The sequence below is a fragment of the Oratosquilla oratoria genome, chromosome 37, assembly GCF_046742065.1.
Source record: "Oratosquilla oratoria isolate Oo_2021 chromosome 37, ASM4674206v1, whole genome shotgun sequence".
Classification (NCBI taxonomy): Eukaryota; Metazoa; Arthropoda; class Malacostraca; order Stomatopoda; family Squillidae; genus Oratosquilla; species Oratosquilla oratoria.
The window spans coordinates 22,874,742-22,899,741 of NC_134813.1; the positions used below are offsets into that span (position 1 = coordinate 22,874,742).

The 25,000-nt window shown below is 43.9% G+C and overlaps 1 protein-coding gene and 1 long non-coding RNA gene across 11 annotated transcripts in view; one reads left to right on the forward strand and one right to left on the reverse strand.

Annotated features, from left to right (window-relative positions):
• Window positions 1–18,738, forward strand: part of LOC143019566 (uncharacterized) — a 467,386-nt gene extending 448,648 nt beyond the window's left edge. Inside the window, exon 3 of the long non-coding RNA XR_012965829.1 lies at window positions 18,224–18,738. This is a non-coding gene — a long non-coding RNA (uncharacterized LOC143019566). The remainder of the gene's footprint in view (window positions 1–18,223) is intronic.
• Window positions 1–25,000, reverse strand: part of LOC143019565 (uncharacterized) — a 679,507-nt gene that overhangs the window by 41,376 nt on the left and 613,131 nt on the right. The gene's annotated exons all lie outside the window — the stretch shown is intronic.

Consider the following 25,000-nt stretch of genomic DNA (forward strand, 5'->3'; position numbering starts at 1 on the left):
CTTGCGGGAGGTGTCAAACTGCCGTTACCTCGACCTCCGGCGCAGGAACCGACGCTCTAACAAACTCTTCTCCATTAATTGTGAGATATTATAAAATGTAAGCTTAGGGAACACACGATGTAATAATTAATGTAATAACAATGAATAATTAATAATTAGAAAATAATGCAATAATGATAAATGCAATCAATTCAACATTCTGACCATCCTCGCTTATTATTCAAGAAAAGCGCTTTTATGTAGGGAGGCTATAAGTGCTAAAATTACTTGAAATTGATTATTCTTATAGTTTTCTACTTACCGAAGTCATTGTAAATACTAGTGTTTCAAAAATATAATTGTTTGAAAATTTTATATGGGTGCGTTTAAATATCGCTTGGAATATCTATATTACTTGGTATTATATCCTAAAAATAAAGAATAAATCACTATGAACAGCTAAATAAATAAATGAAATAAATAAAAACAAAAATAAACATGATTTATAATATCAAATAAAGATAAAAAAAAAGTCTTTCAGAATGATAAAAATAAATAATTGAATAGATTGAAAGAAAAATAGAAATAGATAGATGAATAAATGAAATGTAAAACGTCCTTCAGAATTCACTTCATCAATTTGGCTGAGGAAGGCGGCTCGAATGATTAGCCTATGAATTAGTTAAAATAGACAAATCACATGTTTATTCCAAAATACTTTTTATCGTGTGCAGGTTCCGCGCACATAGAAATATGAAATTACTCAACATTAACCCCAGTTTTATGCGCGCGGGAGGCGAAACGATAGGCCATCTTGAGACCATTTGGTCCATGGGTACTGTAATTCCTGAATCCATCAATGGACGTTCATTCTTTTCTCTTCCACCTCTCTTTCTCTCTTCCACATCTCTCTCTCTCACCTCTCTTTTTCTCATCTCTCTTTCTCTCTTCCACCTCTCTTTCTCTCTTCCACCTCTCTTTCTCTCTTCCACCTCTCTTTTTCTCACCTCTCTTTCTCTCTTCCTCTCTTTTTCTCACCTCTCTTTCTCTCTTCCACCTCTCTCTCTCACCTCTCTTTCTCTCTTCCACCTCTCTTTTTCTCACCTCTCTTTCTCTCTTCCACCTCTCTTTCTCTCACCTCCCTCTCACTTCTCTTTCCCTCTTCCACCTCTCTCTCTTCCACCTCCCTTTCTCTCTTCCACCTCTTTCTCTCTTCCACCTCTCTTTCTCTCACCTCTCTTTCTCTCACCTCTCTTTCTCTCTTCACCTCTCTTTCTCTCACCTTTCTTTCTCTCTTCCACCTCTCTTTTTCTCTTCCACTTCTCTTTTTCTCACCTCTCTTTTTCTCACCTCTCTCTCTCATGTGCATGTGAACAAAAACAAACCGTGGCTGTTCTTTTTTTCATGAACGTGGAGAACACACACACACACACACACACACACACACACACACACACACACACACACACACACACACACACGTGTCCCATTTTCAAGCCCAACATAGGACGCTTCGTGTGTGTCAAAGTATGTGCGTGCGTGTGCGTGTGTGCACGCGCGTGCGTGTATGCGTGAAGCGAGCCAAGAGGGGGGGGAAGTGTTGCATGCTGCCTTGTTAGTCGTTGTGCATAATTAAATTGGGCAGAAAATGAAATCATGCAAAGCTGATTGTTGGGAGGTTATACATTTCCCACTTTTCAATCATTCACAAGGCATCGACTTCGTACGAAACGTTTTTCTTCTTCATTTTCCACTTAAGGACTCGGGCAGGATGAGGAGGAGGAGGAAAGGGGGGAGTGGAGAGTGAAGAGGAGGAAGGGGGAGAGGGGAGAATGAAGAGGAGGAATAGAAGGAGGGAGAGTAGGAGGAGAGGGAGAATGAGGAGTAGGAGGAGGAGGGAGAGGGGGAGAATGAAGAAGAGAAGGAGGGAGAGGGGGAGAATAATGAGGAGGAGGAGGAGGAGGAGGAGGAGGAGGAGGAAGAAGGAGGAGGAGGAGGAGAAGGAGGAGGAAGAATGAGTAGTAGGAAGAGGAAGATGAGGAAGAAGATGAAAAGGAAGAGGAGAAGAAGGGGAGAAGGAAGAGAAGGAGAAGGATGAGGAGGAAGAGAAGGAGAGGGAAGAGGAGAAGAAGGAAGAGAAGGAGAAGGATGAGGAGGAAGAGAAGGAGAGGGAAGAGGAGAAGAAGGAAGAGAAGGAAAAGGAGAAAAGGGAAGAGAAGAAGACGGAAGTGGAGGAGAAGGAACAAGAGGAGACGGAAGTGAAGAAGAAGAAGAAGGAAGAGGAGGAGAAGGAAAGGAAGGAGGGAGAAGAGGAGGAGGACAGGAAAGAGAGGAGGTGAAGGAGGTGAAGGAGGTGGAAGGAGTCGCGAAGAGGAAGCGATTCCAGGAGAAGAGAGGAGGAGGGAGAGGAGGGAGAGGTGGAGAGAGAGAGAGGGAGGGAGTGAGGGAGGGGAGGGAAGAAGAGGTAAACTTAATGGATGTGGTCTCGACCACCGCATTAAAATTCAGATAAACAAGAACGAGAGAGAGAGAGAGAGAGAGAGAGAGAGAGAGAGAGAGAGAGAGAGAGAGAGAGAGAGAGAGAGGTGAGAGAGTAAGAGAGCTAGAGAGAGGTGAGAGAGGTGAAAGAAAGAGAAAGAGAGGTGAGAGAAAGAGAGAGAAAGAGAGGTGAGAGAAAGAGAGGAGTGAGAGTTGTGTGTGTGTGTGTGTGTGTGTGTGTGTATGTGTGTGTGTGTGTGTGTGTGTGTGTGTGTGTGTGTGTGTGTGTATGTGTGTGTGTGTGTGTGTGTGTTTTAGCATGCGTGAGTTCGTGCGTGCGCATATAAAACCAAGAAATCAAGAAACCCATCCATTCATCCATTCATCCGTTCATTCATCCTGTAAGCCATCCATCCAGAGAGTGAGAGCGTGAGAGTGAGAGCGTGAGAGTGAGGGCGTGATGTCCTGAGTCTCCAGTGTACATAGCGTGTAACCTGGGAGAAGAGTTTTTACGCTTTAACCAGGTAATCTGTTTTCAATCAAGACGGTACTGATTCCTTGTGTTGAATGAAAATCCTGCAATTGATAAGAAAAAAACAAAACAAAAAAAAACCTCGTCTTGCGTTTACTTAGTTTTTATCTTCAACGTCTTCGATCCATCGTCCGGCCCAGACTTCTTTGGTCTAATATTGCTAAAGAGTCCGTTAGACTTCACACGACCTCCCGCGAAGATGTCCTTTGAGGTTTGACTAGTAAAAATCAATAGACGGCAGCTAGGACCCACCAAAGTTATAAATCTGAGCGAATAGAGAGTAAAGATAGTTTTGTGAGAATAATAATATGAATTAATTGTTGCTAGATACGATTCTTGTGTTGTTTGGGGTGGTGATTTTATTTTCATATTTTCATTTAATTATCCATTTATTTGCTTATATATTGATCTATTTCTTTATTTATTCGGCATCAGAGGCATACGTATTTCATTCCTTACAGAGGCATTCATGCCTATACACCTCGTAGATTCATACCGGCTCAAAATTCGAAAAAGAAAAAAAGTCAAAAGACATGATCTACTTTCTACCCCAACTTGTGTCATCACACACCTGTTTTCCTTATGAACGGTAACAAGTCTTGTTTTCTTCTAACAACAGAGTTATAGATCCAATCTCTTTCCGCGTAAAAGCAGTTTTAAGTCCACAACTTCCTTCGGACATGAGTAACAGTCAGCTGTTGAGCAGTGCTTTAGGAGAAATATTCGATCCAAGGTTCCTGACGTTCTCTCCCTCAATGCTCCATTCAATCTCCTCCAGATGAACCAAGGCATTCTGTACAGTTCAAAAGCGAGACTAAGAAGGAGATGAGGAAGAAAGAATGAGGGAGAAATAAAAAGAGTCGTGTCATTTGGCCAAGGAAATTCATTTACGTTTATTTCGGAACCGAGTATTTATAAAACTAACTAGCACATTTACGTTACCTTGCTCTCCTTGTGGAAATGTGCGTACTTACGTGTGAGTGTAAGAGTGAGTGAGTGAGTGAGTGTGTGTGTGTGTGTGTGTGTGTGTGTGTGTGTGTGTGTGTGTGTGTGTGTGTGTGTGTGTGTGTGTGTGTGTGTGTGTGTGTGTGTGTGTGTGTGTGTGTGTGTGTGTGTGTGTGTGTGTGTGTGTGTGTGTGTGTGTGTGTGTGTGTGTGTGTGTGAAAGAGCGATACAGATAGAAAATGAAAAATAAAGGGAAAGAGAAACAGAAAGAGACTGAGAGAAAATGACAAAGAGGGACAGAGAGAGAGAGAGAGACATAGAAAGATATAGAGAGATATAGAGAGATAGAGAGAGATATAGAGGAGTTTTATCTACGAACTCGAACACAGTCGAACTCCCCCGGTCGCCCGCGAAGTCGAGTGTGGGTCTGCGAATTGGGAGCGTCCGCCGTGTGCGTGTCTCGCTCGGCCCGAGTACAATGCAATTTTTACTTTCATAATTAGTTTCTTCTTGCATTGCGTTTGAAGTGTCGGAAGACTGCGATAGTAGTAGTTAGGGCGCGTTTACGCAGGGAGTTACTTGCACGAAGAACTGTCATGAGTGACTGGAACGTCTTACACTCACGAAGAAGAAAAAAAAAAAAAATTGAGGGTAATGACTCAATGTCTTACCCCCCGTCGTCACAAGATGTTTTCGGTAGTTACTGATAAGAGTAGTAGTGAGCTAGGCATAAACTACTCCCATGATATTCCTTTACCCGATCTACTCTCATGAGAGTAAGGCCTTAAGCACACTGGCGACTTTTGTAGAGCCACAAGTGGCTGCGTTTTGTGGCTGGGATATTTTCTCCCATAGGTTCCCATTGTTTTCAAGCTTTGCCGATCACACCCACCAAGTGTGATCGGCAAAGCTTGAAAACAATGGGAACCTATGGGAGAAAATATCCCCGCCACAAAACGCAGCCACTTGTGGCTCTACAAAGTCGCCAGTGTGCTTAAGGCCTAATGGGCACGAGTTACTACTTCGCCCATTTCGAGCAAGACCTCAATATAGAGCTGACGACTCACTCAGCTTGAGATTTGACTCTCAAAGTTTAGTTTTCTAATGTTTATTCAATACTAAAGGTTTCTGGACGTGATGAAGAAGAGGAGACCGTAAGAGACCATAAGGCCTACACTAGGCAGTTCCATGTCCATTACCACCTATCACCCTCATCCATAAAACTATGTAATCTTTTCAACCAATAGTTTCAGCACCTACTAAACGGTTACTAAGTCAACATTTCTATTGCTATTTTTTCTTAATATCTTATTTTATTTATCTTTTTTTTTTATTCTCTTATTTTCTTCTCTTTTGTCTTTTTTTTTTTTATTCTTCTGAATCCAGTTCAAGTCTCATATTCTGAGGTACTTTGTCGATTTCTTTTTTTTTTTTTTTTGTAAATTCCATTTCCATGTGTCTTCTTAGTCTTAGTTTCATTCCAAAGAAGTCTCCTGGAATGTACTTCCTTGTGACTCTTTCCCACGTCCCTCTCATTTTCTTTCAAAAGAAGATTTAGATATATAGAAATAATTTTCATCTTATGGTTTTGAATTCGTATATTTTTTTCTCGACCCCCTTTGTAGTACTATGCTTTCATTTGAATAAAAAATGAAGACAGTCTTAGTTCTCCAGCTGACCTAGAGAACTAGAGTATCATGATTTTTTGTTATACACACACACATTATATATATATATATATATATATGTATATATATATATTGGAATGCTCTGTACGGTAAGCCTGACAACGCAGCTGGTATTTAGTACCCAACCACATCGGTGATGTGGTTGAGTACTATGTGGACGTGGTAAGACAGTGAAGCGAAGCAGGAGTAGGTGGGGGGTGAGGGGGAGGGAGAGGTACCAAGTGGGTGGGGGTATCGAGCAAGGATGGGCGCCACAGTAGGTGTTATCACGGGTTGGTTTGGCACCGGCCGTGATAGCGGGTGCCAAATGCAGCGCTTCTTGATGGCACGAAGGGCACTTAGTCAGTGGCCCAAAAATGCAACCTCCATCCAGCGCCTTATGTGGACAAACCAGTGCTTGCTTGCTTGCTTGCTTGCTTTCTTGCTTCTTCATCGCTCGCAGGCTCGCTTGCTTCCTCCTCTTACCCCCTCCCCCTCCCCTACCACCACCGCCGCCTCCGTCGTCGCCTTCGACAAAGTTCTTCGTGAACGACGACGGCGTTGACAGCGAACACGTCCTTGGTGACAAAGTCCTTCTTCCTGGTTCGACAGTTTTCGACCCAAAAGTCTGGTATATAACTGCAAATACCGCTGACAGCATGCGTGCGTACGTACGTGTGCGTGTGTGTGCGTGCGTGTGTGTGTACATGTGTACACATATGTGCATTCGTATGCACGTACGCAGACATGTACATATATGCACACGTGTTTGTACCCCCCCTCCTCCGTGTACGCGTTTAATACACTACAGGTGCCCGAAGCCTTTGCTCCATCACCAAGGCATCGTCTCGCAGTGCCTCTGATTCGGCTACTCCACCTGCCTTGGCACTCCCCTCTTTTCGTTTGCTCGTACCTCCCGCTTATCCTCCACAGCCACTCCTCCATCCTCCTCCTCCTCCTCCCGCCCTCCCTCACTCCTCAACTCTTCCTCCTCCCACTCTCCTCCCGTCCTCTGCCTCATTCCCATTTTTACCTGAGTCTTGTTTAGGCTTTAGGCGTGAGTCACACTGCTTGCGATGTCATCCCGAGAATTTGGGCCTCCCTGCTCCCTAAAACTCCCTTCTTCTCCCTAAATGCAACCTTCCGGATCTCAAACGGGGTCGTGTTGCGTTTGTGCTTCTAAGTACATTTTTCGTTCTTCCTTATACGACATCCTTCTCTTCTCAAACATCCGTGTCCGTCACTAAGTCTATTCCTGAAGAATAATCTCCCTTGCACCTACATTCACTACTTATATTAATACTTTCTTATCACACTTGCTCTCTACATAAGAATGAAGGAGACTGCAAGAGACCATAAGGCCTACACTTGGCAGTTCCATGTCCATCACCACATGTCATCCCCATCCAAAAAAGTTGTCGAACCTTTTCATAAAACAATCTATAGCTTCAGCGCTCACTACAAGGTTGCTAAGTCTATTCCAATCGTCAACCACTCGCCTAGTTCTTCTTCAATCTAAATTTAAGATTTATGTTTAAGAAGGAATTAGGCAAGAACAGGTTCACTCAACTGCGGTATTACATCTTACTGTGTCTCTTAGTACTACTTCACAGCCAAACGTTCCTTCTCACTTCTCTAGAAAGCAAAATGTCCTCCCCTTTCCCGAGTCCACTTAAAACTGTACCCAACTATCAACATTTACTATTTCACTATATCTTCCTTTCTACCTTCACCCACGTCTTCCATTACACTCACGCTACTGCGTTATCATCGTCTTCTGCTCTTTTATAGTTTAATAAGTTCTTAGACTTTCTTTGTATTCTCTTGATCAAATGTAGCTTCTTAATCCTACAAAGAACTCACAATCTACGCTCGCCTGGATTCATCGTCAATTGTTGAGCACAATCTACTGTTCTACTTTCTTAAGTAAGCCCTCACTATCTACTGTCCTTAGTTCACTATTAGGCCTTAAGCACACTGGCGACTTTGTAGAGCCACAAGTGGCTGCGTTTTGCCGATCACACTTGGTGGGTGTGATCGGCAAAGCTTGAAAACAATGGGAACCTATGGGAGAAAATATCCCCGCCACAAAACGCAGCCACTTGTGGCTCTACAAAGTCGCCAGTGTGCTTAAGGCCTTAACGTGGTGGCACACTAGGCTAATATGCTATTTGCTTTTGCTACTTCGTCTGTGTGCAAACGACTTGGGTTATATCAATCAAGACTTCTGTCAGAACATCTCAACAATGTGTCTAATATTCGTATTCTAGGTTTTACTTATCTTAATTCGTCATCCAGCTTCTTATTATATGACGCAAGAGTAATTTGCCACTCGAAAATTTGAAGAAAAAAAAAATCATAACAGAAGTTGTTTCTACTCAGACGAAATGACAATAGCAAGTAGCATGCTCGTGGGAATGACCTAGTGTTCCGCCACCATTATCATCTAACTTCTCCAGTGCACTTGCACCATCTACTCTCTTTTTGTCACCATTTACCCCACTGGTGTCATTTTGAGGCAGCATCCTTGGCACCTATCGCATTTTTGTGCAGCCTCAAAGAATCTGCAGCGTCCTTCCCTGGCTGACACAGACCTGAACAGATACACAATGGCGCTTTGGTTTTCTCTCTTTCTCTCTTTTCCTCTCTCTTTGTGTGTGTGTGTGTGTGTGTGTGTGTGTGTGTGTGTGTGTGTGTGTGTGTGTGTGTGTGTGTGTGTGTGTGTGTGTGTGTTTTTGGACTTCGGGGGGGGAGTCTGTCACCAAAGAAATCGAAATTACATTAAAGAAAATCTAAACCTGACACATACTGCATCAAAGCGATGTAAACATTATTTCTTTTTTTAAGTATTCTTGCACCAATATGAACTTATTCTAAGAAAATATTCGAGAAGTAATTGTTGCAGAAAAAAATGAAGGATACATTTGTATTTAGTAAACCTTGGGCGAAGTTTGGATGTATGCAATGAAGGAGACTGTAAGAGACCATAAGGCCTACACCAGGCAGTTCCATGTCAATTACAACCATTCATCCCTATCCAAAAAGTTATCTAATCTTTTCTTAAATCAACCCTTGCATTTGACAGCGTATTTGTATATCATACTCTGAACCTTTCAGACAATTGTAACGCAGTTTGAGGTGTTCATTGAAAGACTCTTAACTAACTTAGTTAAAATCTTCACTTGGACATCATTGACGCTAATTCCTTGCCTCCGATACCTCTTAATAAACACGTTTGGAGTTCTTGGAGTTGACATGAGAATGAAAGAGACTGCAAGAGACCATAAGGCCTACACTAGGCAGTTCCATGTCCATTACCACCTATCATCCCCATCCATAACGTTGTCTAACCGTTTCTAGAAACAACCGATAAATTCAGCGGTTACTACATGGTTACTAAGTTTATTCCATTCGTTGACCACCCTACTAGTAAACTAGTTCTTGGCCATTTCCTGTCTTTTTAATATTAAAACGTCCAATCTAAACCCCCCATTACTGCAAGTCCTGCCCTAGGAGTTTCGAATTCTTGGAGTGGTAATGCGAACTCTCGTTCGATTGAAGAAACTACTCCCCCGTTCTTCAAGAGAATCCAATCTTGCCGAAAGAGTGTCACGTCCACGATTTAAATCGTATAACGTTAACCAAAATAAAGAGGAAGAATTATGGATTCTGCCATTGGTGTAGTAGTAATCACTAAGGTTGTCGCTCAAAATGAAAGGTATTTATTGACAATAATATTGCCAATCCCTGTATTACTGAAACCATATATGTGTATATATATATATATATATATACATATATGGTGTTAATCTGACATGGTCATTATCAAACTATTTCACTATAATCAAAACACATATACATTTTTGATAAGTCCCTTGGTCACTTACTATTTTTATGTTCTTTGGAGCCTCCCCCCGTGTTTATTCGAAGTAAAGTACCTCCTCCAAATACCCCAATTCGAGAAGAACAATATAGACGATAAAATATGGAGATAGCACATGGTTTGGAAGACTTAGTGTGACGTTAATGTCGCAACAGAGGATTCTGCTGTGGTAAAGATACGAAAAGATTAGAAAAGAATGCCAAAATGTTCACAGGAACTCAAATCAGTGCAGTTGTAATTCTAATTATATATATATATATATATATATGTATATATACATATATATATGTATATATATATATAGTGACTTGTGGCACGATATGACGTCATAACGCTGAGAAAGATCCACAGCAACAGTATCGCCTTTACCATTTTCCTTTTCCTCGCTAATTTCATCATTGATTTTATAGTCATCTTCCCTCTCTTCCGTCATTTCTACGTCATAATTATGACGTAAGAGAAACGCAACATCGAAAGAAAATGATCTCCACGTTATCATCATCGTTCACAAACAGATGCGTCACAGTTTATATGTGAAATATTTAACTTTCAGCGTGGCCACATCTCTACACTGGTGACGTATTTTGCTACCATAGTACACATCACAACGTCTAACTTCAGACGCTGTGATAATATCATAACATCGTTAAAAAACCTTCACAAACATCATGAGGACTAAATTGCGGAACACAAACATCATCACCGCATATTCTCGTTATGCTCCTCCTCTTTCTTAGCTAATTCCTGAACCCGGTTTATTTTCTAGTATCTTAGTCATGCCCGTATATATATATATAGGCAACTCTCCCTTGCCCTCCCGTGTTCCCTTCGCCACCTCTTCCTCCCCTCCTCACTCACCTCGTCTTAGTCACCCTTAGAAATACTTACACGACATTTGGGGGTCTACATTCGATTTACACGTTTTAGGTATATACATGTATACATACATGTATACGCACTTGTGTATGTATAAGCATACGTACACGTGTACCTATACGCTAATCACATTCAGCATGTTGTGTTTGGGCTTGTTTGAAAAGACGGGGCAAATAAAGATGGTATGGGTAGATGAAGTGTCTAGACATGGACGTGTGACAGGCAGACTGGTAGACTTGCAAGTACTTAAGGAAGTATTGCGAAATGGAGGAATTTGGTTCCTGTAGGACATACACACGTACACAAGTACACATACACACACAGGTACACACAATTAATAGACAGTTGGAACAAGTTAGATGAGAAAGTGGTGTGTGCAAAAACAATACATGAATTTAAAAATAGTTTAGATAAAATGAGATATGAAGACGGGACCCCACGAGCATAGCTCCCCTTCCCGTAAAATACAACTAGGTAAATACAACTAGGTAAATACACACAGGTACACATGCACACACAGGTACACATGCACACACAGATATACACACACACTCATAGATACACACACACACGCACACAGATACACACACACACACAGATACACAAACACAAAATAACCACGCACACATACAAAAACACAAACGCGCACATACGCACACACCTTCACAGTGCACACATTTAGCTGGCCATCTTCTGTGATTCATTCTGGTCTCCTCACACACACACACGTTTCAGCCATCTTTACTTTCTCCCCCCCCTCCCCAAGTCTCCTCTTCTGTCTGTGTTTCTTTCGTCCTTCCTGTTCACGTACCCACCTATCTGTGCGATCCTTAACGACTTTGAATCTTTGCTCGCAATTAAACCTATTTATCTAGGATTTCTGGTGCAGTTAATTACCTTTCCCCCTACCCCCCATCCCCGGTTCCTGACAATTCCTGCAGTCATCATATCTTCATCACTGGGGCGTCAAAGAAGGAAGGTGCCGTTGGTTCTTTGGCCTTCTTGTATTTCTGATGCATCTGAAGTATCTCTCTTGATCATCTCTCTATCCGTCTCGCAGTGTCTCTGTCGCTGTCATTCTCTCCTTTCTCTCTCTCTCTCTCTCTCTCTCTCTCTCTCTCTCTCTCTCTCTCTCTCTCTCTCTCTCTCTCTCTCTCTCTCTCTCTCTCTCCCTCTTTCTCTCTCTCTATCCATCTTTATCTATATATCTATTCCTCTCTCATTACGTGAACTGCCCTTTCGCCAAATGGGGACGCGAGGGAGGAAGGGGAGGAAGAGGAGAAGGAAGGGGGGGGAGGAAAAGGAAGATGAAGAGAAAGAACGAGAAGGAACAGCCGAGCCGGGTGAAAAAAAGAAAAAGAAAATAAGGGAACGAGAGAGAGAGAGAGAGAGCAAAAGAGAGAGATAGAAAGAGAGCAAAAGAGAGAAAGAGTGCAAAAGAGAGAGAACAAAAGAGAAAGAGAGAGAGAGAGAGAGAGAGAGCGAAAGAGAATGAGAGAGAGCGAAAGAGAACGAGATCGAGAGAGAGAGCAGAAGAGAGAGCGAGAGAGAACGAGAGAGAGAGAGAGAGAGAGCGCGAGAGAGGGAGCGAGGGCGGACAGTTCGGAACGTACACGGGGAGGACATCAGCCTGCAGAAAATGCTGCAAACACAGCTGCCGTTCCCGGCGCCTTCCCGTCACCCTTTTATCACGGTTATTCATTATGCACGGCACTCATTCATTGTGCAGTGTCACAGCGAACCCCCCCCCCATCGTCCTCCACCTCCTTGTTGTTGTTGTATCCGTACCTGAAACTGTTCTAGTCATCGTTGTTATGTGTTGTCATTGTTCCCGTCGTCCTCCTCCTCCTCCTCCTCCCCATCAGCATCAATATCATCACTATCATTATCATCATCACTATCACTATCATCATCACCAATATCACCATCATCACTAATATCATCAGTATCATCATTATCATCATCATCATTAAGTAGCTCTCATACGTTGATCCAAATGCAACACCTAATATCTTATTTTGATTTTTCTACTTATTTTCAAAAACATCTTTCACATATGACATTGTCTTCATTTTCCAATCTCTCACTTTTTCTAAGTTTGTCAGCCTCTTTCTATATTTCCCTTTACCTTCTCCAATAATCTTCATTTTCCCAAGAAATTCTTCTATACTTCAATCCTTAACTTTAATCGTTTCGACACTATTGTCATGGACAAGGACACATTTCGTAAATCACAACTAATATTTGGTAATATTCATTTCCTATTATCCTAACTTAACCTAAACTAACCTAACCCAACCTATTCTAATCTAACTAAAGGCCTAAAAAAAAGTCATTAAACCTCCTCCCTCCACCCTTTCCCTCCCTCTATTCCTACCCGCTCCACCCCTCCTCCCTTCCTCCTTAATTCCCAGCCTTTACTGGACTCCTCCCTGGAATGCTCATTTTCCAGTCTCGTGCATTTTTTATATTCCAGCCTCCCATTTCACCTAAATCGTATGGTCTAACTCCCACAGTTATCTCTCATCGCTTACATTTTGATTCAATTTTCTCCCGACGTTCTACACCTCATCTCCAACCCAAGTCTAACATAGCACATTTTCTCCCAAGTCTCTCAAATCTTATTATCTCACAGTCCAGTCTCGCTGGGTATTTTCTCTCTCCCAGGCTCAAATATCACAGTTTCTCTCATCACTTGGATTTTGATTTAATTTTCTCTCATCTCCAACCCAAGTCTAACACAGCACATTTTCTCCCAAGCAAGTCTTTCAAATCTTATTATCTCACAGTCTAGTCTCGCTGTGCATTTCCTCTCTCCCAGGCTCAAATATCACATTTTCTCCTTAGTCTTACAAAACGTATTTCTCCCAACCCAGCCTCACAGCGCGTTTTCTCCCGTCCAGTCTCTCAATTTATAGTTTCTCCAACCCAGCTTAATTCTCTCCTTCTTTATCTCCTTCATTTTTCCTCACTCTATCTCCACCACTTCTTTCAAAATTCTTTCCCTAACTTTCACTCTCTCTCTCTTTCTCTCTCTCTCTCTCTCTCTCTCTCTCTCTCTCTCTCTCTCTCTCTCTCTCTCTCTCTTATTTCTTTCCTTCCTTTGATCCTCTTTTTCCCATTTCTCCACAAAAGTTTCCCTTCCATTCGTTTTCCTCCATCACTCTCCACCAATTCCCTCCCTTTCTCTCTTTCTGGCTCCCACCCTCTGTGCTCTCCAACCTTTCCTAAAGCCCCCCCATCCCTCCTTCCTTCCCTCCTTCCCTCCCTCCTTCCCTCCCTCATACTAAGCTGGTTCATATCAAATTCACCCGGCCATCAACCATCAGTCATTATGCACCGTTTGTGTTCACTATTCACACCTCAATTCACTATTCACTCTTTACTCTTCAACTATCGACTCGCCACCTTCATTCATTGTCCCTCGTCATTATTCATCGTTCCCCATTCATCCATTCCACGTTTCTCTCCTTCATTTTTATTCTATATTTTTCATCACGCCTTCCGCTTGCGGTGGAGAGCTTGGACGAGACGGGGTCTGAAGACTTGATGGAAGGAGGGAGGGAGGGAGGAGGAGGAGGAGGAGGAGGAGGAGGAGGAGGAGGAGGAGGAGGAGGAGGAAGGGAACGAGAAGGAGAAGAAAGAGGATAAGAACGAGGCCGAAGACGAGAAGGACGAGAAAGAGGAGAAGGCGGAGGAGGAGAGGACAGAGGTAGAGGACGAGGAAGAAGAAGAAGACGAAGAGGAGGGGAAGGCGGAAGCAGATGAGGGGGTAGAGAAGGAGGAGGAGGAGGGGAGACAGAGTCGGAGGAGGAGAAGGAAGAGGCAGAGGAAGAGGAGGGTGAGGTGAGGTAGAGGACGAGGAAGAAGAAGAAGAAGACGAAGTACAGGCGGAGGAGGAAGAGGAGAGGAAGGCGGAGGCAGGGATAGAGAAGGAGGAGGAGGGGAAGGCAGAATCGGAGGAGGAGGAGGAAGAGGCACAGGAAGAGGAGGGTGAGGTGGGGGAGAAGTGGGAGGTGAGATGGTGAGGAGGAGGGAGAAGGAGGGAGGGGGGAGGGAGACGGTGGTGATAATGGTGGTGATGGTGGTTGGCGTGGTGGGGGAAGACCAGATGGTTGACTAAAGGAAATAGGTGGCAGTCAGATGGTCCGGCAGAGAGTTGTGAGTGAAGGCGCAGGTGTGAAGAAAACATGGTTGGTATTGCAGATGGTAAAAGTGGTCATAGATGGTTTCGGGAGAAAGGTGGTCCTTAGCAAGGATGTATTGCAGATGGTAAAGGTGGTCAGAGATGCAGACGGTTCGTGAGGATACAGATAATGAGTGTCCGTTAACCATCTGGCATTTGTCGAGAAACAGATGGTGTTGGACTAGGGTATTTGTACAACGATGGAGCATGTGACAGTAGGCAAGGCTCAGCCGGTCACCACCCATGGAGCAGCTGGTGGAGCAGCTGGTGGTTGGCAAGAGTTCTGGTGGTGTCTAAGGAAGATACAGACGGTGACTAACGTTGATACAGATGGTGCCAGGCGGGAGAACAGATGGCAGATGGCATGAGACGGGGGTAAAGAAGAGATGAAGAGGGGGAGAAGGGGATGGATGGAGGAAGGAAGGGGAGAGAGAGAGAGAGAGAGAGAGAGAGAGAGAGAGAGAGAGAGAGAGAGAGAGAGAGAGAGAGAGAGAGAGAGAGAGAGAGAGAGAGAGAGAGAGAGAGAGAGAGACAGACAGAGACAGAAAGAGAGACAAAGAGAGAAAGAGAGACAGAGAGAGAGAGAGAGAGAGAGAGAGAGAGAGAGAGAGAGAGAGAGAGGGAGAGAGAGGCAGCTAAACGGAGTGACATTAGAAACCAAGAGTTATCATCCTTTTTTTCAAGTGGATCAAAGGCTTTAACAAGGGTGACGCAAACAAGGTCATCATATTAAGACAACAGGGCGGGACTCGCAGTAACGGAATTAAATTGGACAAATTTAGATTTAAGAAGGAAATAGGCAAGAATTGGTTTACTAATAGGGTGGTCAACGAATGGAATAGACTTAGTAACCATGCACTGAGCGGCTAAACTATCGGTTGTTTTAAGAAACGGTTAGACAACTTTATGGATGGGGATGACAGGTGGTAATGGACATGGAACTGCCTAGTGTAGGCCTTATGGTCTCCTGCAGCCTCCTTCCTTCTTATGTTCTTATCGTAAAAGACTCTGGTCGTAGTGATGCGACTACAGTTCGACACGTGACCCGGGAATCGAACCTGAGACTACGTACGAGACAAGATCGATTCCCAACGCGCATAAGTGGATAACCCTGCTCGTTCGGGGAAGAGCTGGGATATGTGGGTAACACTGCTCGTTCAGTGAGGAGCTGGGATATAGGAATGGCGTGACCGAGGAAGATTCAGATATGCATCAGAGATGGAGGACAGTTGCGAAGACACCCGAAGTAAAACTATCGTATCTTGGCCTAACCTAACCCGACCTGGGCTCACCCTAGCCTACAATACCCTACCTTCGCCTACCCTACCCTACTCTAACCTGCCGTACCCTGCACTATCCTGCACTATCCTATCCTAGCCTCGCCTCCAGCAGAGTCATTCTCAGAGGAAGTCCTGAAGTAGTGGAATGACTGGGGTCTTCCTTGTATAACAAAATCCTCGAGTGAGAGAGAGTGAGAGTGAGTGAGAGAGAGAAAGAGAGGAGAGAGAGAGAGAGAGAAGAGAGAGAGAGAATGAGAGAGAAAACGAGAAAGAGAAAAAGAGAAAGAGAAAAAGAGAGAGAGAAAGAGAGAGAAAGAGAGAGGAGAAAGAAAGAGAGAGAGAGAGAGAGAGGAGAAAGAAAGAGAGAGAGAGAGAGAGGAGAAAGAAAGAGAGAGAGAGGAAGAGAGGAGAGAGGAGAGAGAAAGAGAGCCTAACAAATGTTTCCACGACTGCGAGACGTGAGTTCTCACACTACGCCACCACGGCTACCCCCGATGATGGAGGGGCGTGAGAAAGACGGGGGAGGGGGGATAAAATGAAGTGAGAATGGATGGGGGAGACTGAGGGAAGAGGGGGGAATGGGGGGGAAAGGATGTGGAGATTGGGGGCAGAGATGGGTGGAGAAATCTATAAAGTGGAATCTAGAAGCTAGAAAGTGGATGAGGTTGTGGGGTGGAATGGTGGAGCTGAGGGCAAAGGTGTGGATGAATAAGAAGTGGAAAATAGGTGGATTGGGAGTTGGGGGGGAGGGGGAGGGGGAGAGGTGGGAGTGGTATGTGGAGGAAGTGGGGAATGTAAGAGGGTTGGAATTGGGAGTGCGGTATTGGGATTGGGAGAGGAGGAGGAGGAGGAAGAGGGAGGAGGAGGAAGAGGGAGGAGGAGGAAGAGGGGAGGGGAAGGGGGAGGACGCAAGAGGAGAGGGGGTCAGGCGAAGAGAAGAGAAGAAGGTGAGGTGGTCGAGGAGGAGGAGGAGGAGGAGGAGGAGGAGGAGGAGGAGGAGGAGAGGGAGTGGGGTGGGAAGGGGAAGAGGCGAATATGCTTTTTGAAAATAGTTGCACTTATGAAGTTCGCAAGGCCATTGCAAGTTTTAGAACCTCACATATTTCATAAGATCATGCCTTCACCCCCCTCTTACTTCTACGCTCTTCATACACGCATTCATCGAACTTGCTCGCGCCTCCTCTCTCTCTCTCTCTTTCTCTCTCTCTCTCTCTCTTTCTCGTTCTCTCTTTCTCTCTCTCGTTCTCGCTTTCTCTCTCTCTCTCTCATTCTCTCTTTCTCGATCTCCCATTCTCTCGTTCTCTTTTTTTCATCATTTTTCTCCGTTCTCTCTCTCTCTCTCTCTCTCTCTCTCTCTCTATATATATATATATATATATATATATATATATATTTATATATATAAATATTTATATATATATATATATATATATATATCTGTCTCTCCCTTCCCCCTTCCTTCCATCTCTTCTTCCTTCTTTCCCTTCTTCCTTCATTTCCTTCTTCCTTCCTTCCCTCTTTTCTTCTTCCACGGGACCTTCGTCTGCACGCGTTCATAAGTCACGAAGTTCTTCCTTGCTTCGCGAGGGCGGTATCGTGCGGCCTCAAGTCGTCCTTCAGGGACTCTGCTGTCTCGCTGAAGCCGTACACGGAGCTTGAGGCCCATCTCTCATTTCAGGAGGAACGGGAGGAACATACATACATACATACATACATACATACATACATACGTATACGTATATGCCACGAAGCCTTTCTTCGTGAAGAATCCACGGCGATTCTAAGGTTTTCGTTTTTTGTATTCTACTCTTTTGTCATTGAAGACCATACAATACATATATACATACATACATAAATGTATCCACAAACACATGCATACTTATATACGAGTACATACATATATAAATACTTACATATATACGAGTACATACATACATTCATACATATATAAATGCAAACACAAACACATGCATACGTATATACGAGTACATACATACATACATTCATGCATACACAAACATGCATTCATATATACGAGTACATACATATATAAATACTTACATAAACACATGCATACATATACATACATCTAATCCGAAGGATTGTTAAATACACTGGCTTCCACATTCTCTTGTATTTCTGGTACCAATTTAAATCTCGAATGTTATATATTTATATCATCATTTGTCTGTGGAGAGAGGGAGACGGCTCGGGTTTCTTAACAGAAAAAAAGACTCTTTTGATTGAGCTTTTATATCTCATTTTCTCTTCCATAAAACATATCTTCATCTTAATTCACTTACATGGCGTGGCTTATATAATATTTCATATACAATATCTACCGATGCTATTCCTGAATCATATCATATATATATTTTTTTTTCTTTTTTTCTTTAGATTTTTCTCCTGTCGACATACGAGATTCGTCGGAAATCCCAAAGGATCCCAAAGGAGCGAAAGGACTCAGAATTCTTCATTCCCACTGGGAAGCTTTTGTCCACGCGTTCCCACAAGGATCCAAGAAACTCCCTCTCCCCCAGAAGGCTCTAGAGAGGTCCTCTAGTTAGTCTCCAGGTTGAATACTAGTTAATGGATGTTTAGCAATTTTAGTCAGTGTGGAAAAGTCTCAGCGTACCCAAGGAATAGTATACATGGAGAACCTGATTGAGGAAATATTTTCTGGATGCTCCTTCTGGGTCTATTCAGAGGGCCACTGGGTTCTCTCCTCCGAACTCGCGAAGAAGGACCCGTTGTCTTCGGCAGAACCCCCACCAGAAGTCTTTCTTCGCCAAGAACCCACGGTGTCTCTTAGGTCTTCGTTTTTTGTATTCTACTCTTTTATCATTGATGACTACTGGGTACTCTCCTCCGAACTCGCGAAGAAGGACCCGTTGTCTTCGGCAGAACCCCCACCAGAGGGACTCTCGCAACAAAGTCTTTCTTCGTGAAGAACCCACAGAGTCTCTTAGGTTTTGGTTTTTTTTTTTTTTTTTTTTTTTTTTATTCTACTCTTCTATCATTGATGACTTCTGGGTTCTCTCCTCCGAACTCGCGAAGAAGGACTCGTTGTCTTCGGCAGAACTCCCACCAGAGGGACTCTCGCCACCAAGTCTTTCTTCGTCAAGAACCCACGGCGTCTCTTAGGTCTTCGTTTTTTGTATTCTACTCTTTTATCATTGATGACTTCTGGGTTCTCTCCTCCGAACTCGCGAAGAAGGACCCGTTGTCTTCGGCAGAACTCCCACCAGAGGGACTCTCGCCATGAAGTCTTTCTTCACCAAGAACCCACGGCGTCTCTTAGGTCTTCGTTTTTTGTATTCTACTCTTTAGTCATGGATGACCAGTTATTAAAATATTCTCTTGTAGTCTACTTTTCTTATTGGTTGGGGTACTCACTTTTAACCCATCCTCCACTTTTTCACACTGCGTGTCCCTTTACGTTTCAAAATTTTACCTTTCGTTTTTAACGCCTCTTTCCCCTTCCACGTACTCCAAACTTCCATCTCTCTCCATTTTCTCCTCTACTTCTCCCGTCCACTCCTCAACCTCTCCACTTCCAGACTCCTCCCGTCCACATCCCTCCACTCCTCACGGCCCTTCCAAACTCCTCCTTCCACTTCTCACCCTCTCCACTTTCAGACTCCTCCCGTCCACATCCCTCCACTTCTCACCCTCTCCACTTCCAGACTCCTCCTTCCACTTCTCCCGTCCACTTCTCACGGTCTCCCCTTCCAAACTCCACCTTCCACTTCTCATCCTCTCCACTTTCAGACTCCTCCCGTCCACATCCCCCAACTTCTCACGGTCTCCCCTTCCAAACTCCACCTTCCACTTCTCCCCTCCACTTCTCACCCTCTCCACTTCCAAACTCCACCTTCCACTTCTCCCCTCCACTTCTCACCCTCTCCACTTCCAAACTCCACCTTCCACTTCTCCCCTCCACTTCTCCACCTCCAGACTTCTCCTCTTGCTCCTCGCCTCCACAGATCCTCTGCTTCGTTGCCTCTAGTTCTGACTCGGATGACTAATTAACTCAGTAAATTATTAAACAACTCAAAATTCATCGTCTTCACCTCCTATTCTCGCAATCAATCAGCGAGCGAACCATTACGTGAATCCCCCCCCCCATACCGCCCCACCCCCCAACCCGCCCCCCCGACCCCATCAGGGGCGGCAACGACGACGACGACGGCAAAGGGAAGACGACAAGGCCGATGCGGAGACGAGGATTTATGGAAACGGCGACGGAGAACTGTCGGTCACGTTCGACGCTGATGCTTCCAGCCCGGTGGAGGAGGAGGAGGAGGAGGAGGAGGAGGAGGAAGAGGAGGAGAGTAAGGGCGACAAGGGTAAAGGTGAGGAAGAGGAAGAGTTCACATTGAGATCTCCCCAGGAGGAAAAGGAGGATGAGGATGAGGAGGGTAAGAAGGAGAAAGAGGAGGAGGAGGAGGAAGAGGAGGAGGAGGAAGAAGAGGGGGAAGAGGAGGAGAGTAAGTGTGACGAGGATAAGGGTGAGAAATAAGAATAGTTCACATTGAGATCTCACCAGGAAGAAAAGGAGAATGAGGATGAGGAGGGTAAGAAGAAAGAGGAGAAGGAGGAGGAGGAGGGCGAGGAGGGTAAGGGTGAGGAGAATAAGGGTGAGGAGCAGGAAGAGAATAAGGAGGGGAAGGATGTTGGTGAGGAGGAAGCTAAAGATTACGAGTAAAATAAGGGATATGATATGGGCAAGGAGGAAGAGGAGGAGAAAGAAGGGGAAGGAATAAAAGGAGGAGGAAGAGAAGGGGAGGAAGAGAAGGAGGAGAAGGGGGAGAAGGAGAAGGAGGAGGAAGAGAAGAGGAAGAAAGAGAAGGGGAAGGAAGAGAAGGGGAAGGAAGAGAAGGGGAAGGAAGAGGCGAGGAGAAGGAAAAGGAGGAGGAGGTGGAAGAGGAGTAGGAGGAGGAAAACAAGGGGAAGAAAGAGAAGGGGAAGGAAGAGGCGAGGAGAAGGAAAAGGAGGAGGAGGTGGAAGAGGAGGAGGAGGTGGAAGAGGAGTAGGAGGAGGAATCGAGGAGGCCAAGGAATGGGAAGCCGTGAAAATGAGTGTGAAAAAGGAGGGAAAATATTAACGAGTGGGAGAAAAGATGAAGGAGAGGAAGAGGAGAAGGGAGAGGAAGAGGAGGAGAAGGGAGAGGGAGAGGGAGGGTGAGAGAGGGGGAGTCAGGAAGGGAGGGCTGAAGAAATACATTAGCAGCTACAAAAGAAAAGGTACTGCAAACGATCGTCTGTTAGCATTCATATGTGTGTGTGTGTGTGTGTGTGTGTGTGTGTGTGTGTGTGTGTGTGTGTGTGTGTGTGTGTGTGTGTATTCACTTGGTCTTTGGATCACGTGTTAGACTCGTGATCGATAGCTATTTCCCTCCTGGAAGAGAGCTCAGAGCTCGTAAGTCCGATCTATGGGTAATGCTATGACCTTGCACACACACACACCCCCAACTCCCCGCCCACGAGAGTTGGAGTAACACCCCTCAGCGCTGCGATACTGATATTATTTCAGCCCCGGGCGAGAGTCGAACCCGGACCTCCGTAGTGGCAGGCCAGAGCTCTAACCACAGCGCCATGAGAGGTGTGTGTGTGTGTGTGTGTGTGTGTGTGTGTGTGTGTGTGTGTGTGTGTGTGTGTGTATGTGTGCGCATACGCAAACAGAAAAACGCACACAAACATGAACACAAATTCGCACAAGATCTTGAAGGAATCGTCTTCAAGAACTCACCATACAAACAAACCGGAACACAACCCTGCAAGATGACCCCCCTCCCCATCCGGTAGGTCCACCCCACCCCCCTGAGGGGGGGAGGGGGAGAGAGGGAGGAGGAGGGGGAAGGGGAGGGGAAGAAGGGTTTGGAGAGGAAATATAAGATTGACCCTCTGCAAGTCTGGAAGATAATGGTGGCCACATTGTCTCTGGTTTCGCGTGTCAGAGTTGCTTTCCATTGTCTATGGCTCCGCGAGCGTCCGAGCGGTAGAAGGAGGGAAGTGGTCATGGAAGAAGATGAGGAGGAGGAGGAGGAAGAGGAGGAGGAGAGGGTAGAAGGGAGGATTTTTGAAAAGAGAATGAGGAAGAAGAAGAGGGAGAAGAGGAAGGAAAGGGAGTATGAAGGAGAGGGAGGACTCAGAACCACAATCGTCCTAACTCAGGGTTTGTTTGTGTATGTGTGTTTGTGTGTGTTTCTTTACACTGTGTGTGTGTGTGTGTGTGTGTGTGTGTGTCTGTGTGTGTGTGTGCGCGCATCAATCTATATACATGGTCTGAGTTTTCCATGTGGGAAGGTAATTGCACATGACCCAAGACCAGGGTAAATATCTCTCTCTCTCTCTCTCTCTCTCTCTCTCTCTCTCTCTCTCTCTCTCTCTCTCTCTCTCTCTCTCTCTCTCTCTCTCTCTCTCTCTCTTTCTCTCTCTCTCCCTCTCACGCACACACACACACACACACACACGCACACAGTGTAAAGAAACACAGAAGAATATTACAAGCACTTTTGGTTATAAATATGGCTTCACAACAAAATCACTACTTCCCGTGAATTCAAACCCCAGAATTCTCCCCTCTCCCCCCGCCTCCCCCCCTCCTCACCCCCTCTCCCCCCGCCCAGAAATAATCACCATCAGAGAAGACCCCTAACATGATATACAAGAAACCAACCGCAGACCAAGTGAACTTATGAAAAGAACACGATTGGGGGGGGGGGGCTTTGCAAATGATTATCTGCTGTCTCTCTTTTATAGATTCGAGCGGGATTTTGTTGAAATAATTCATTTCGAAAATGAAACTCATGGTCTTTGAAATAAACATTATGTTTGACCGCTCGCTGGACTAATGAGATGGCATATAGAAAACGGCGACCGTTGTAATCGAAAAACGGAACGCGCGTCTCAAATGAATAATTAAATAAATAGACAAATTAACAAATAAATAGATAAACACATAAACCAATGAATAAATAGATAAGTAATTAATCAAATACAAAAATAAACATACAAATAAGAATATATATGTAGATTACTAAATAAAAAATAAATCAAATAATCAATCAATAAATAAACACAAAAAACGTGATTGACTTTTCTTACCCTAACTGAGAATAGCTAAAATCCTCATACACTCAGAAACTGGGGAAAGTACTATAAAAGATGCAAAATGCTTGAAATGTGGTTGTTTGACTATCATGTGACTATTCATTTTCTTTGAGTATTTTCTTGAGCATTTGAATAGGAAAATTAATATGGGGACGAAGATGTATTATTCAGAAAAAATATTCATGTGACAATTAATTTGCTTTTGGGTTTGGAAATTAATGGGGGTACGAATTAATATATATATATATGTGTATATATATGTATATATATATATTTCAGCGAAATGATACATTTACAAGAGTAGACTAGATTTTTGTCCGAAACATTTCTAGAATCGTCGATCACACGGGAACCCAAGAAAAGGGTGAGATTAATTTTATAGTGCCGAGTCGGAGCTCAAGCGGCAAAGTTTATCGTTCATGGCTAAACTTTATCGTTCACGAGTAATATGCCTTACACAGTGAACTGCCAATAAAGCGTCATAAGAATAGCCCATACCTGTGCGAAAAAAGTGAGAAAATATACAAAATATTTAGTCTTTATTCCACTCCACAGGTTTCTTGATTTTTGATAAAAAAAAAAATAATAATAATAATAATAATAATAAAACAAGTGAATGTATTCGAATAGAATGATTAGGTAAGATGAATTACATAAGGTAAGAAAAAATATATATATATACAAGAAAATATAAACTAAGGTTAGAATGAATATAACAAACAAAAAAGGACAAAAATTATTCAAATATAGAAAAGAATATAATAAGACTTAATCTCCATTGCAATTATTTTCCAGTAATTCGTAAGGGAGAAAAAAAAATGAAAAGAAGTAGAAAGGTAACAAAAGAAAAAGAAGTAAAAATAGCGATTGCTTAAATATAGAAGACACCAACGAGTGAATAGAGAAAAATAAAGCGTCAATAGAAATATAGATATCATATAACCCTGTAGTTATAGCCATCTATAAGAGCAGAGGGGGGGAATATAGTCAAACAATAACGCAATACCGAAAGAATATATACAAAATAATAACAACAATAACGCCAGAGAATAACGCAACTACGAAGAGAATAACAATGCTCAAAAAATATCAATAACGCAACAAAATAATCGTAGCCATCACAGCGGATCTTTGATTACAAATAATGTTATTATTTCTGACAACCGTATATAGTGTGCAATAAATAACGAGATTGACGACAACACCGTGGAGGACCATAAATAACAGTTTCACTATAACAGTGATCATTCTCAGTAAGTGGCCACTTGCGGTGAAGGCGTCAGCCTAAGGTCTTGCTTGAGGAGCACGTCATGAAGGAGGAGGAGGAGGAGGAGGAGGAGGAGGTGGAGAAGGAGGAGGAAGAAGAAGAGGAGGGGAAGAGATGAGGGAAAGGAAGAAAAATGGTAGCAGAAGAAACAGAAGGAAGAGGAGGAAGAGGAAGAGGGAAAGGAGTGGGATGGGGAGGAAAAGGAGGAGGAAGAGGAAAAGGAGAACGAAAGGTTGTAGGTGGAGGAGGAGGAGGAGGAGGAGGAGGAGGAGGAGGAGGAGGAGGAGGAGGGGTGGAGGGGGAGCCCAATAAAAGTGCAATCAAGGGCATATTAAGGGTATCATCTGGAAACATTGAGGGAAGGAGCACCACAGATCCCACCAGGAGGAAGAGGAAGAGGAGGAGAAGGAGGAGGATGAAGAGGAAGAGGAGGAAGAGGAGAAGGAAGAGGAGGAGCTACAATCCTCCTTGTGCCCTTCCAGGCTAAGCCATTAATTCCGTGTTCTAATTCCACTGTTAACACCATACCAGTGTTCATAAGCGTGTTCAACCCTTTAAACGGTGTTAATTCCATTTTGAACTTGGTACCACACTGTTCATAAGGAGTTCAGTCCCTAGAAATGGTTGGAAGAGGAGAAGGAAGAGGAGGAGCTACAATCCTCCTTGTGCCCTTCCCGGCTAAGCCATTAATTCCGTGTTCTAATTCCACTGTTAACACCATACCAGTGTTCATAAGCGTGTTCAACCCTTTAAACGGTGTTAATTCCACTGTGAACTTGGTACCACACTGTT